The sequence below is a fragment of the Mus musculus genome, chromosome 7, assembly GCF_000001635.26.
Source record: "Mus musculus strain C57BL/6J chromosome 7, GRCm38.p6 C57BL/6J".
Taxonomy (NCBI): Eukaryota; Metazoa; Chordata; class Mammalia; order Rodentia; family Muridae; genus Mus; species Mus musculus.
In genome coordinates this window covers 36,332,501-36,348,030 of record NC_000073.6, presented here as the reverse complement: position 1 = coordinate 36,348,030, position 15,530 = coordinate 36,332,501, and positions in this window count along the sequence as shown.

Sequence of the window (15,530 nt, the reverse complement as noted above, 5' to 3'; positions counted from 1 at the left end):
ATTTAAATTGAGCATCAAGGTGGAGGTGTCCCGAGGTGGGGGGTGGGGTAAGAAAAGTCAAGCGAGGTCAGGTGGTTAAGAGGACTTGTTGCTTTTGCAGAGGACACAGGGTTGATCCCTTGGATCAACATGGTGGCTCACAGCCTCCTGTGACTCCAGTTCCAGGGGCTACGATGATGCTTTTCATGTACAGCAGATGTGTACATGATACATAGACACCCATGCAGGTAAAGCAATCATACATATAACATTAAAACAGCAACCTGGGGTAGTGAGGGGAGGAGTCCCAAGCAGACAGTGAGAGATAAAGAAGAGATTGGGGAAGGGTGAGGGGAAGAGGGACATATTCTGAAGTGCACAGTGCCATTGAGGATACAGGAAAAGAACCATGAACTTGGCTGATCCATATCCAAAGCTTCCCCTACGTTCAACTCCTGGGAGCAGGTAGATAGTACAAAGTGTCCTTCTTCAGTTGGCTGAGGGGTTCCTAGGAGTTGGGACAGCCTGGTAAGTGCAGCATTGTGTTGCACTCTACAGTGTGAACACAGGTTATACCTAGGAGGCCTTGTGCTGTAAAGATCATATATGTTAGGACCCCAGAGTTGCTAAAAAGAGAGTGGCCAAGACCTACCATGGAATAGGAAAGTAGGCAGTTTGATGTGAACCATCGTTGGTCAGAACTGTCACGACTGAAGAAGTCTGACCTTTGGAACCCGTGACCTGAGAATCCGGGGCAAATGACAGAGGGACTAAGGGAAAAGCAAAATGAAAGGAGGGTCTGAAAGGAAGCGTCTTTGCTCTGTATGGCTCCAGAAGGGAAACAGAAAGGCACAGTTAGATGCTTGGAGGAGGGTAATGCTACAGAGCCACAGCTACATACAAAGGCGGGAGTCTCTGAACCCCCTGCTGCATGCTCAGAGGGGATGTACCATATCCCCAGGTGTATGCGTGGGAGAATGCTTTGGATCCACAGCTGAATGTTGGGGGAAGAGGCTCCAGACACACAGCTGCATGCCCAGGCTGCATCTTCTGAGCTCACAGTTTGCATGCCGCAAGAATTAGTCACTGGACCACCCTCACCACCCTTGAGCTGCATGCCCTAGGAAGATGCTCCGATCCATACTTGATGACCAGAAGCACAGTGGGATCCAGCAGTTTCAGATGCTACCTGGTAGCGGATGGAGATTTCTGTCACTGGGGCTGCCTGGGCAAAGCTAGGAAAGCTTCTCCAAAGATTGTAACCCGTAGTCTAGGCAGCCAGCAGGGTCCACGGGAGGTCCAGCTTCAGATGCTTTGTAAGTTCTTGTGTGTCCACCCCCCCTGTACCATCTGAACCACATAAGAGCCAGACTGGGAGGAGTGAAGAGGTGAGGGGTGTAAGAGTTAGGTCCTGGTTCTACCACACAGCCCAGAAATAAGACTCAGACTCAAAATATATTTACATATACTTTGGCCATATAGCTAGGCTCTTCTCTGACTAAATCTAAGTTTAAATATACCATTTATTTTAACCTACATTCTGCCACATGGCTGGTTACCTGTGCTCAGGTACCATGCATCCATCTCTTCACATTTTCCCCGATGGATCTCTTGCTTGACTCTATCCCAGAATTCTCTCTCCTCCCAGATGCCCCACCTCCTATTTCCTGCCTAAGCCGTGGGCCATCAGATTCATTACTGACAGGTCCCACATCCATACAGACATAAGACAATCTCTGTACAGAGGGTGATCAGTTATTTTGCTTCTTAACCTGAAGCTTGTCCACACACTACAAAATTAAATTTCTTAATTCTCTCTTTCTCTCTCTCTCTCTAGACTTAGATTACGTGAAAAAGGATTCCAGGTGCCCGAGTCATGCAACTATCAGCAAAGGCAAGGCAAGGTTGAACTGTTGCATACCCTTAGAGTACAAATAGCGCCTGGAAGCCCAGAGATGGGTCTCTAGCCTGATCCTTCGGAGTAGCACGGATGAAGAGGGATCCAGGTTTTGACGTTTCTCCATGAACTCTGAAACGGTTGAGACAGAAACTGCCATCCCTATGTGGTGCACTGGAAACTCTTGGGGATAGGAAGGGCTTGCTTGGCATCCTGACCCCATGTCCCTGCAGGCATCACAGAAAAGCCAGTCCCTGATGTTCACCAGCCCCTTGGATTACTGAGAAAGCACTGGTCCATCAGGGCTACCACAGAGGACACTGACAAGCAGCCCTTTAGCCATCTGCTGAGGAAATACCAGGGTAAATTAAAACGGGAGTGGATTTGTGACTTCTGTCTTTTCCAAAAAGATAGTGTTGGCAGGTTTATGAGAAAACCATTCCCAAACACCTTGAATTTATATGGCACGCTTATTTCAAAAGCTCTTCACATCTGTTAGCTCTTTGAAGCCCCCGGAGGCAGGTAAAGTAGGAGAGAGCACCCGGTGGGGGAAACAGAGCCACAGAGAGCACAGTCAACTTGCCAAAGGGTATGCAGCTCTCCATAAAGAGGTCATGGTGACACCTACCCCAAATCCTAGCCTGTCACAAGTACTGGGGCAGCTGACCTTCTGGGCTTGGACAGCTGAATCTCAGGCGCTCCTGCACAAGGTTGGAGGCAGAAGGAACACTTATGAGCTAGACGGTCAAGTGCAAGAAGGCACCAGAGCATAGAGCATCCCTTTCTTACACACAGCCAGCATCCCTGCACCCATGTGCCCTGTAAATTAGCCAAGGTTTAGAGGTAAGGGAATAATGGTTCCTCAAAGAGAAACAAACAGAAGCTGATTGACACGGAGCCCTGGCATAATCAGTGTGGCAGTAAACTATACTAATTATGGTGTCAATTGGCAACATTGTAAAAGGTTGGAGCTACAGAAGGAAAACATCATATGCAAGTGCAGAGTGAGTTCAGAGGGTGTAATTACAGGGTGACATTATTGGCAAATGGTACTTTATGAAGTATTAACAGGAATGTGTAACAAACACATTACACGACCCAAAGGCTCCCCAGGAGCCAGGGGAACCCAGAGGTAGCCAAAGGCTCTGCCTCCTAACGTCTCAGTTGGGCCACCTGAGCAGTTTGTGAGAGCTCTAGGGTCTTCTTGGAAAAAAAACTGTTTCAAGATGAACCATCACTTTCCATCTGCCCTTTCTCGGAAGTGACATACGTGCACTCCTGTATGGTCCCAGCACTTTATGCCTACGATCAAGATCCGGGGCTGTCCAAGAAGGGCACTAGAACTAGCAGTGAGCTTGGCATTCTACAGTGAAATAGGAAAGAGAGCTTAGCCAGTCATTCCAACAGTACTCATGGGCCACTCTGCCAGGAGCTCAGTGTAGAAGGGTCTTCTTCTCTTGAGAGGCCCTATGCTGCCTTCCATGATGCCTGCACACGCTTCCCTCTGCAGTGTGTAAGGGCTGGCCATCTGTCGGTCTCCATTCTCCCCAACACTCCCTGTCACTCATCTCCAGAGAAACCTTGACCATAAGTGATGTAAGTGATGCTCTTTATGGGTTTTATTACATTTAATTAACGATGTGTAATGCTAAGCCTTTCCAATGTATATCTAATTGTATGTCTTCCTCTAAGGAATGATTTATTCATATTTTCTCCTCCTCCTCCTCCTCCTCCTCCTCCTCCTCCTCCTCCTCCTCCTCCTCCTCCTCCTCCTCCTCCTCCTCCTCCTCCTCCTCCTTCTTCTCCCCTCAACTCCTGTCCTGGAGATAGAATATAAGGACTTAGGCAAGCTAAGCAAGTGCTCAGCCACTGAGCCACACCCCCAGCTCCTCATTGGTGGATTCTAAGCAGGGGCTCTACCACTAAGTCACGCCCCCAGCCCCTCATTGGTGGATTCTAGGCTGGTGCTCTACCACCAGGCCATATCCTTAAGTCCCCACTAGTGGGTTGTAAGCAGGTGTTCTACCACTGACTTATATCTCCAGTCTTCGATGTTTTGAGACAGGGTCTTGCTCTGTCACTAAACTGACTTAAGATCTGTCTGCCTTCCAGTTTCTGCTTTTACAGGCATATTCCACACTTGGCCTTTGCCTATTTTAAATTTGGTTAATCATTTTCTTATATTGAGTTCTTTGGGTTATTCTATAGGCTTTTGAATATTAACCTTGTTTGACATAGAAATATCTTTTCCTCTTCTTTAGGATTCTTAACACAGGGATTGCTGCTTTGGCTGGGCAGACAGCGTTCTTGTTCATTTATTTATTCTTCTAATACCAAAAATATTCCCTTGTCCATAATTTGGTGATCAGAGATATTATTAAGCTAATTAAAATGAAGGGATGTTATAGTCTATGTCTTGGTGGGAAAGTAACCCTCCCTTAATCTATTATCCCCCATTGCAGAAGGTCAGGCCTTATCAAAGGCCACATCAGTCTTTTTTTGGTTTTGTTTTTTCGAGGCAGGGTTTCTCTGTTTAGCCCTGGCTGTCCTGGAACTCACTTTGTAGACCAGGCTGGCCTTGAACTCAGAAATCCTCCTGCCTCTGCCTCCCGAGTGCTGGGATTAAAGGTGTGTGCCACCATGCCCGGTTCACATCAGTCTCTTGGCAACTGAAGGCATCTGTCAATAAGAACAAAGGTGTCTTCTTCACTTCAAAATAATCAGAGGATTAGCTCAAGTTTGCTCAGGGTCTATCATGTCAACATGTGTTCTGGCCTCTGGACCTCTTTTATTTATGATCACATGTCAAATGTGTTCTTCTGGGTATGCTTAGGCCATACAAAGCATGTGTACAAAACTCCTCCACTGGACACACACAGGCCATCTACAGCATGTGTACACAATGCCTTTCTTCAGTGTTAATGAGCTAGATAAGCTGCTGTGTGCTTCCATTTACAATAGCTGCAGTAGATGTCTTCATAGGATCCTGGGAACCTAAGCCAGGACCTTGCACATCTGTATCAAAGCCCATCACTGAGCCCTTTGTCCTTATTTTGAGAGAGATGCTCACCAAGGCTCTGAGGATAGCCTTGAACTCACCTGCGCCCCAGGAAGACCTTGAGCTTAGAATCCTCCTGTCTTAGCATCTCTAGTAACAAGGACTACAGTGTGTGCTACAGTAGTGACTGTTAAAGTGTACCTTGACTAGCAACCCCAGGGTATAATACAGATCAAGGTGGGATAAGACTGGGTATAATGAGAGTCCCAGGCAAGCCTACCAAGGGTTAAGCTCAGAAAATGGTGGTATCACTAGGGATAGAGAGCGAAAGGGAAGAAAAAATGTCTTCTTCTCCACACAAATAGCTCTCATGATAGAAAAATATGGATATAGCCGTAGAACTAAATGAGATTGTAGATCTAGGGCAAATTGACTAAGAGAGTATAATAACGCAGGTTGTTTCAGGTCAGGCTTGAACCAGGGTGCATGAACATAGCCTACACATTTTATCATGTTTTTTTTATTTCATTTGTTGTTTTTAATTAAAACTTGCATCATTTCTCCTTCCTTTCCCTCCCTCCCTTGCATCCTCTTATTCATAACCTAGTTTTCTTTAATTCTTATCAATATATATATATATATATATACATACACACACATATATATATATATATGTATATATATACACATGTGTGTGTGCATAAATAGATCAATACAACCTGCTCACTCTTTTTAGTGTTGCTTGTACATATATGATTTCCAAGCTAACCACTTGATATCAGGTAACCAGTTAGAGGGTTCATCACTGGGTAAGAAGCATAGTCTTTGCATTTAACAGGGAGAGAAGTGATTGGCACAGAAATGGGGTTCACGCCTTTTCATACATACATGCATCCTCTGGGGGTGACATTTTCTCTATGTCCCTGTTAGGAGACAGTGGCCTCTAGATACCCAGGTTTACTTCTATGTTTTCTTGTTTGCTTGTTTTGTTTTACTTGAGAAAGGGTCTCATGATGTAGCCAAGGCTAGCCTCCAACTCAGGATTCTTCTGCTTGCATCCTTCAGCGGGATTATGGATATGGGGTACTCACACCAGCTATAGGCTCCCCTACCATCCCTACGACGCTGCCGTTAACCTCCTAAGTGCAGAGTGCTCAGAGGATGTCCCAGTATGGCCATGAAGGCCTAAAGTGTTCAGTGTGCCAGGGAATCCCCAGCAAGCTGCCTATACATAAAGGACAATGGAACACTGGGTTAGTTTTCTGAAATAAGCCAGCCAGGGAGCCAGGCACATACAAAGATCTAAGCAGAATGGAAGACAAGTTGCCAACTTTGGAAGAGCCATGGAATACCTAGTCTCCCCCACCAAGTAAGGGGACCAGCCAGCTGTCTAGGTGTTGATTGATAGCACAGAAACTCCTCATAATCTGCTCCTGGCATCCCTAGGAAGATGCTCATGTATGATCAGAGAACAAGACCTGGCTTGGAACACCACATTTATCAGAATGAACACTGGTAGAGACTGTGGCTGTGTTATTAAAACTGTTTCAGCGTAGTCAACAGTCCACTGGGGACAACCCCACTCCTGGTAGAAGATTTACCCTGCCAAGTACCAGAGTCGAAAAGGTAGACTTCCCCAGGCACAGGCTGGGTTTCATCACCGCTTAACAAATCACTACCTCCTTATACGGTAAACAATAAATACCACATGATTTATCATATCGCCCAATAAATCAGATGATAAATTATTAGGCAGAGTGATAAAAATCAAGTGTTTCAGAAATAAGTTAATCTATGATGCCAATGTGTACACTTAGCAGTTGTTTAAAAACCCAATTTACTAATCATTTCTGCATAAAGAAAGATTAATGTTTATACAGATTAAACGTGTATTTATTCCTATAAACTTCAGACAGCTATGTGCCCCACGGGCCTTCTTTGACCATCAAAGTCCTCCCATTCCCACCCACCCCCCCCCCCATACACACACCCAAAACTAACCTGCTCTCCATTCCATAGACCACCCTTCTTGTGGTTTAGGCTAGACAGAAAAGACTGCTCAAGAAAGAAAAGCAAGAGAAAGAAATGGTTAATGAGGAGTGTGCCACTGGAGGGGACTGGCAGAGTGCTGTTCTCACTGTAAATTCTGCGACCCACTAATTAACACTTTCATTAGGGCTTGGAGACAGGTTCTGAAGCCGCCCGCTTCTCCAGTCTGCCTTCGACCCTGCGCTCTTTCTCACTTGTGACAACTATGTTTAAAGCTTCTCTGCCCATCGAACTGGCTGGCACATCGAATTACCCTCAAGAGTCCACGGGCATCACGTCACATTTGTGTGCCCAATATCATACGTGACGAGCTGTACCATGGCCAGGGCCGTTAATGTGCAGCCCACAGACGGCCGAGCCCTGGAATGCATAGGCAGATATTAAGCTAAATCTTTTCGGAGTCAAGCTTGTTTTGCGTCAGTTACACAAACATATTGGTTCCCTTCAGAGAACAAATGCTTTGTGAGGATGGAACGACCTCAGGACCGTAAGCTTAGAAGTCACTCCACATTTCAATTCAGGTCATCTTTCTGAAAGCCTCTTTCTTCTAGGGATGAGGGGAGATTGCCTGCCTTCTGGCTGACTAGTTGTGAGCTAAATACAACATAAACTCTTGGAATTATGCAGCAATGTAAAGAGGGAGACTGGGAGAGCCCAGGCTAATGTAAGTAGGGAGATGAGCAGAATACTTGAGATGTCCTTTTGCCATCTTGCTTGAAAATGCCACTACCCTTGGCAGGACCCCCTAACTATGGTTTCTGACAGCAGAGCATATCAATTCCCAATTCTGATCCTGTTGCACACCGTCTTTCTGTTGCTGTGACAAATTACTGGAGAAAATCTACTCGAAGAAAGAAAGGTTCGGTCTTCAGCCTCCAGCCTGCTGGCTGTGCTGTTCCTGAGTGAGGTGGAGGTCCACAGAGCATGGACTTGGTAGAGATGCGTACTTCCTGGGAGCCAGGAAGGGAAGGGGACAGAACAAGATGAAAGAAAACAGAAAGGGGGAAGAGGAAAGAGATAAAATATCCTCTTCAAGGGCACACACCCAAAGACCTACTTCCTCCAGGGATGCATCACCTTCCAGTACTCCGTGCTCTGAGAATCCATCATCAGCTGAGTCTTGATGATGGCAGAATCCTCATGACCCAGTCTCTTCCAGAGGCCCTACTTATACATTGGAGACCAAGCTTTCAACACGTGAGCTTTCTGCAGGGGACACACTGAAGAATCAAGTCATGGTATCAGCATAAACAGACAGAAGGCATCTTACGTGTGTCCAAAACTCCTCTTCTCTTCTTTCAACAGTAAACCTATGCTAACTTTCTTTCAAAAAGGCCAGTTGGCACACTTGGTAAAATGGCCACGAGCCTGGATAAAGGATGGGAGATCCCATCAGCGGGAGTCACCTGTGCTACCTTGACCATTCCTCTGAAATGCTCTGAAAACCGAACAGGAAAGAAGACAACCTTAGTTTTAAAGAGCCTCCTGGAACCTTTGCCTCTGAGGTAGGGATTCATGACACGAGCATTTATACTTGGTTTCAAGCCAGAGCAGAAGAGCAAGGTTCATGTGCTTTGTATAAGAGTGTCCCAGCACCTTGCCACAGACAAGGCTAGCTACATTCGTGTCAACGCTTAATCATCAAATGGCAATATTCCCTGACAGTCAAGAGCTTGGCTGCTGGATTCAGGCTGTCTGCACTGCAAGCCAGGTCTGCCATCTAGGTCTAGTTCAGCCAGGATAAAGGATCAGGATCCAGTAACAGGACAGTTAGCTTCTCTGTGCCCCAGCTCACCACTCTGATGCAGGAGATTCATAATGGCATCTTAGCCCAGAGCATTATTTGGGAAATTAATTGTGCTAGCTTGGATGACACCCCTGGAAGAGTACCTGACACCAGGTTAAACATGTGTTATCATGTTTCCTGGACGGTGGTACCTCCCAGTCTACAAAGGCCGTCAGTCATCACTGGCCCATTCAGTAACTGCAATGATGTAAGGGGAACTCTCCTGTATCCTCCCTGCTCTCTCACTCCACAGAAAACTCAGGGATGGCAGAAGGATGCTGGCTTGTTTAAAGGATGAAGAACATATATTGTAACTAAGTTAGGAGGGGTTCTTTGCCCTCTGTATTTAATGTAGGAGTTCTAAAGAATAATGGAAGAAAAAGTTAGAATCTGGTTATCATTGTTTTTGTCGTTTTTGCTGTTTTGAGATAGTAGCTCATGCAGCCAAATCTGACCTCAAACTTACTGTGTAGCTAAGAATGACCCTCAGTCCTTCTGCCCCCACTTTCCAAGTGTTGGGATTTACAGGCAGGCCATGGCAGCTGGCATATAGTTTGACTCTTCAGCATTTCCCAAAGTCTTTCTGTTAAAGGGTCAGTGCCCATGTGGCACTATTAGGTGAGACCACAGGAGGTGGGTCTCTCCTTTTCTTTGCTGTGGTTTCCTGGTTGGCTCAGAATGGAGCAGTTTAGAACCCATGGAAGAGAGGTCTCAAAGCAATGGGGTCATCTAAGCAGGACAATGGGATTATATTATCAGGACAATGAGAACATATGACTATGCAATGATATCAACTAATTAAAACAAAGCGATCATCTGATCAAGAAATTGGCATTATATGACCAGGCAATGGTATCACATGATCAGAAAAATGGCATCCTATGATCAGGACAATGGCATCATATGACTAGGCAAGAGCATCATCAGATCAGAACAATGACATCATATGATCCGGACAATGGGATCATCTGATTACAATCTAAAACCTCTTCCAAAGCCAAGAGCCAAAATAAATCCTTCTCATAATTTGACTCAGATACTTGTCATAGTCACAGAAAGCAGAGTAGTAATTCACGGGCCTGTCCCACAGTTGCCAAGTTTTCTGTTGCTCATGGTTCAGCGGTCACAGGTCACCTCTCAGTGGCTCTTTAGCTTCTGAGCTGGAGGGAGGCAGCATCATAGTGAAGAGAGACAGTGGAGGAATGGAGACACTCACCACATAGTGACCAGGAAGCAGGAAGAGCAAGGGGAGAAGAAACCCTCCTAAGTGACCCACTTCCCCCCACTAGACCCCAGTGATGAAGTCAGAGCTACCACAGGGGAATCACTCTCGATGGCAGGATGTACCAGATGAGGATGAAGTCTCCATCAGATAAGCCTTTTGGGGGGGGGGAACATGTATATACAAGTTTTAACAGGGCTCTCTCCATCTCAACAAACTTAAGACAGTCCCCCCTACACACATACTCAGGCTCTGCTCAACCAAAACTGGAATTAGAAAATTCATGACCCACGGATTTCTTTTCTTTTGCCATGAATTTTCCTGAGGACTCTAATCCACACTGACATCCTCCAGGCCTGAATTATTTAGGGCATGACTAATAATAATAATTTATAAACAGCTCTCTTCAAGTGTCTGTCACAGCGGTTTTAGGCAGACAGTATGGCATCCATTTTGTGAAGAAGGAAACTGAAGGACAGGGCATTTGGATTACGTATCCAAACTTCAGAGTGAATAAGCCTTCTAATAATGCGGGTTGGGCTAAACTCAAAATGTTTGCCTTCAGTGATTTCATAACTACTGTTGGAACCAACATTAAAACATTAATAACTTCTTTTTTAAAATATCTATTTTAGTTTACATTATGTGCATGAGCCTTTTGCCCGCCTGTATGCATGCATTTATGTATGCATGTATGCAAGTAAGTATGCATGCAAGTATGTACGTATACATGTATGCATATGTGTATACATGTATGCATGTATGTATGCAAGTATATATGCATGCATGTGTGCATGCATGTATGTATGTACACCATATGAGTGTGGTGCCCATGAGATCAGAAGAGCACATGAGATACTCTGGACTTGGAAGTACAGGCAGGTGTGAAATGCAGTGTGGGTGTCCGGAACCAATCTGGGTCTTCTGCAAGAAGAGGAAGGGCCCTTGACCATTGAGCCGCCTTTCCATCTCCCATTAATTATTTCTAGTTAATTCCTGGAAGTAGGAATCAGGTGGAGGAAATATCGTGCCTCCTCATCTGTGGCCACCATGAAGATGTGTTTAATGGAGCCTGCTTGTTATCCTCATCAGAATTAGTAGTCTTCAGTCGGTGAAGGAAGAATATAGACAAGAAAAAAACCTCTAGATAGGAAACAAGAAGCCAGGAGATCCCTCGCCTCCTTCTCGCTCACGACCATGCCCAGGTGGAAATCACAAGGACACAAAGGTGTGACTAGAAGTGAAGAAATGGGTGTGTGCTCATTTTCCAACTAAATGACTCTCAGTGTCGCAGTAATGTTTGATGTTCTGTTGTTACCTGGGATCTTTCAGAGGTCTGGAAGAAACACGGAACCTGTCCAGTCCAATGGGACATGAAATGTCTTCCCTTTATCTAGGCACAATGCACACCTGAGACTAAGAAATAAACAAACAAACAAAAACGAATCATGAATTCAAGGCCAGCCTGAGCTACAATGAAGAGATGCTACCTCAAAGAATCAAAGCCAAAGCCATAAAAGAGCTTCTCTCTTGCAGGTATTATAGTACACAAATCATAGAAATTCCCTATACTCATGAACTGCCCTTTACAGCCCATGAAGTAGATTCTCGCATATCTTGTTGTAACATTAGCATATCCCAAGTCTAGACACGCCCCTCGATAAACTACAGAGCTTCGCAGGCTAAGTACTCACCGTTCAAACTTGATTTTCAGAGATCTCAGTCCACACTGGCCATTTCAACCTGAGGAATACAGAGGGATGGATGTAGTGTATAGGTCTGATCTACCATACTATGACCTCCCCAGTGACTGGCTGCATCTAGAGAGTCAGAACTTAACCACAAGCCGCCCAGAGCTGTCAGTCCACATCCAGTGTTGCCATCCTGCTTTGGTGCCCCTGTGTAACTAGAATTCCTGGAAGATGGAGACAATTCTTTGCGCCTTGTCTGTGTTCCCCAAACATGTCCAAAGCTATTCTGGAGATGTAACACCCCTCAAATTTCAGTAATATTCTCCCTCTTAAAGAGAGTCTTTCTGCCTGTTGAGCCCACACCAAGCAGGCTCATCTCCAGTAAGGCACAGCAGCCGGCAACCATAGACACCATGAAGAAATATGGAGTCTGAGACCATCAGCTGAGAGTCACGGAACTGATTCCTCTATCCACACCACCCACTTATCATTTCACTTCCTTCCTTGAACTTGGGACATGGTTCAGTCACAGGGATCAGAGTTCGTCCATGCTTCTGTCCATGGGCTTTGGATAGATTCCGGTGGCCATGGGAATCCCCTCTCGGTCCCAAGACGGTTATTGCCACCCCCGACCTCTCCATCGGAAGCATCAACCATCAACCTTTTAGACCGATGCCAGGATTTAGCCACATAAAATACCTTTGCTTAGCAACCTCTCATGGTGTGATATGGGTGAAACCAAGCTGTATGGCTGTGATTGCAAAGAGCAATGGGGCAGGGTTAAGAACCTGACCCAAACATGCAGCCTGTCCCAACACAAGCCCAGAGGCAAGCTCAAAGAGTCTCTACTCCCACTTCCTGACCTAACCACTAGACTGGGCTCCTACCGCTTTACGAAAATGATTTGTTTTTAATTAAAATAGGAGCATAAATTATTTTTATCCTTATATTATTGGGTGGTAAGTGAATTCACAGTAACTCGTTGGATTTTTTTTTAAATCTATTTTAAATATAAACACACTGCCATATTTTCTGTGGGTTTGAAAGCTTATGTTAAGTTTGCAAATAAGTCAACTTCACAAAGATAACATCTTTCCTTAAAAAACGTGTTGCAATCTAACGGCATGCAACTGAAAATTAACATCTTATTAAGAAAAATGCATGAATCCTCCCTGTGTTGCAAAGGTCCAGAGGAGGTTGGGGTCCTCGCCTTCCTCTGGGACCAGAATCACTCACTAGGCAAGCTATACCCTGACGCCGTCTCCTTCATTCCAGTTATTCTCTGCAGCCCAAACATGCCTCCCATGCCACAGAAAACTGCTGTTTTATTCTGGGTTGTGCTTAACTCTCTTTTTGAGTCCACCTCCTTACACATCTGACAGATGCAGCATTCACAAGGGAGCCTGAATCAGTCTGGTCCACCCTGAAAAGGTGCTGTCTGTGGCAGCTGCGTATGACCGCCCTGTGATTCTCAGCCCTGTTGTCTGTCTCTGTCTGTGCTTGGGAGGATCCAGGTAAACCTCTGTGAGAATTTTAATAACCAGACCTCAGGTGGCCATCACAACAGCCTCTCGGTGACGGGGACATAGCACAGGGCTCCTAACCCATTACAAGGAAAATAAAAGCCCAAGGCCACAAAGGGCTGAGAATCATTTGGAGACATAATGAGAGTTATCTGTGCACAGGTCCCCAGGCAAATCTTTCTATTCTTGTTCCCTCTCTGTCCTCTTCTCTAAAGAGTAGCTTAGGAGCCCAGCAGACTAACCCAGAGCCCCAGCTCTTTCTCCTGTCCCTGTGTGACAAATGCTTGCAGCCCCACACTGACTTGCAGCAGGGCATGGGGTGAAGAGGGCGGGGTCTCCAGGTATGCCACACACAAGCCTGTTTTTACTCTGCCCCCAGGCCCACGGGTCTTCAGACACCTCACCAAAATAAAAAATACTCTCATAAATTCAAAAAGGGGAAAGCTGTCAAAACCTGCATGAGTTGTTTAAATACCATGAATAAGAACAAGCAACAATAGGGACATCAATGAAGATGTGTCTCCTTCAGACTTGGCCACGTGCCACCCGATGCAAGTTCCCCCACCAAGCACTGCTGCTAGGGAGGGAGTGGAGCTCACCCACCTCTTCTCCACAGCCCCTCCCCAGGAAAGAATTTCTGACAAGCCACTCAGCTAGCATTCCCCACCCCATCTCCTTTCATTTGCATCCTCATTAGAATAATACGATTTCACAAAGTAGGTGGGGGTGTGAGCCGGCACCATTTGGAAGAGGAAATGTTGAACTTCAGACTCCATGGCAGGAACAGTCCCACGGGGAGCCAGCTCAGGTCTGGCACACACTGCACCTTCCACACTCAGCCGGAGCTTGGAAGGACATTATAACTAGGACCATATGAGGAGCTTCAGCGTTGACCCAAACCAGAAGAGGGCCTATTTGCTTTTGTTTTCCAAAGGGACCTTGGCATCAGAAGAAGGGTTAAAAGAACATGTTTTCACAGAGGATGGGAAAATGTTGCCTTTTGCTTGGTTTTCTTAAAGATGCTGGCGCTTGGCTGAGAACTACCACATGCCAACTTTTGGAAGTCAGTCCAGAGTGGAGTCGGACTCTATAGCCAGTGTTTTCAGGGTGCCTGCTGTTGGTTTCTGTTATGTTTTATCTGTCGTTTGTTTTTAGAGTGTGCATCTATTGAATAATACCTTGTAAATATTTCTGGTCACTTGAAAGCACAGGATAAATAAGGCAAAGTGAGTTTCCCTTGCATCTCAAGCTGGTTTAGATTTGTCTACTCCGGGTGGGTGGGTAGAGTTTCTTTTATTTCTTAAAAACCTGGAAAACCCTATGAAGCCACCCCACCCCACCCTACCCCCACCCCACCCCACCCCCCCAAAAATCCCTCAGCATATTTTCTTGTAATTGCTTAACTGGTTTCTACGTCAAGGGAGGCGGCTGCTATTCACTGTAAAGACATAGAATAAACATTTCAGAACAAATTCAGGAAGGACAGACTTGGAGTTAAGGAAGCAGAGACGTGGGGCAATATGATGACTTCTGCATGATTTTGAAATGAGTTAAGCTCCACAGAAGTTCCTTCTGGCATTTTCTAGCGCATCTTGGTGAACTAGATCTCCAGAAATTAACAAGCCTAAAGGAGAGGGGGAATATGGATAAAGAAAATGGTCCCCGGTAGCATTTCGGGTTTGGGTGGGCTTGCCAGGGGCAGAAAGGGGCTGTGCTTGGGATGGTGCAGGAAAAGAAAAAGAATGTGGCCTTCTGACAGGATTGCACTCTCACCCCAGGTCCCCTGTCCCGCACGCGCTAAGGGCTTCCCCACACGGTGTGGCTCTGGTGTTTTGCTATCCTCTAAACACAGCATATTTTTGTACACAGGATAACATTTCAATTTTTCATAGAAATGGCAAATCTGCAGAAGTGGCGGCTGGCAGGAGGGAGGCTAAGCCTCTTTAGAAACTATCCTTTATGCACCCAAAGAGCGCTAGCGCAGCCCCCTTCTGCATGGGCATCTGTCACTCACACAGAAGCAGCCCTCTTGGAACTAACACAAATAGCTCCATACTCCCTGCCTGGCTCAGGGCGGAGGCGGCAGGCAGTCCACATAGGTGCAATGCAGATATAGCTCCTCCGGGGAGCTTGGTCATTCTTCGTGTGGCTTTGTGGCAAGCATTGAACCACTCTCTGAAGTGTCAGACTCTTTCTTTTTTTCCCATTAAAAGGAATAAAGGAATAAGAGAAAATGTGTACATATGTTCCCTGACTGGAACCTCACTCTAGCGTATGCAGACCGCAACAAAATTTGGGAGAAATTAATACAGGGCAAAAGGAATCATTTAGCATATAGATAAGTCAATTTATCATGGGCTTCCTAGTAGAAGAAACACGGCCGTT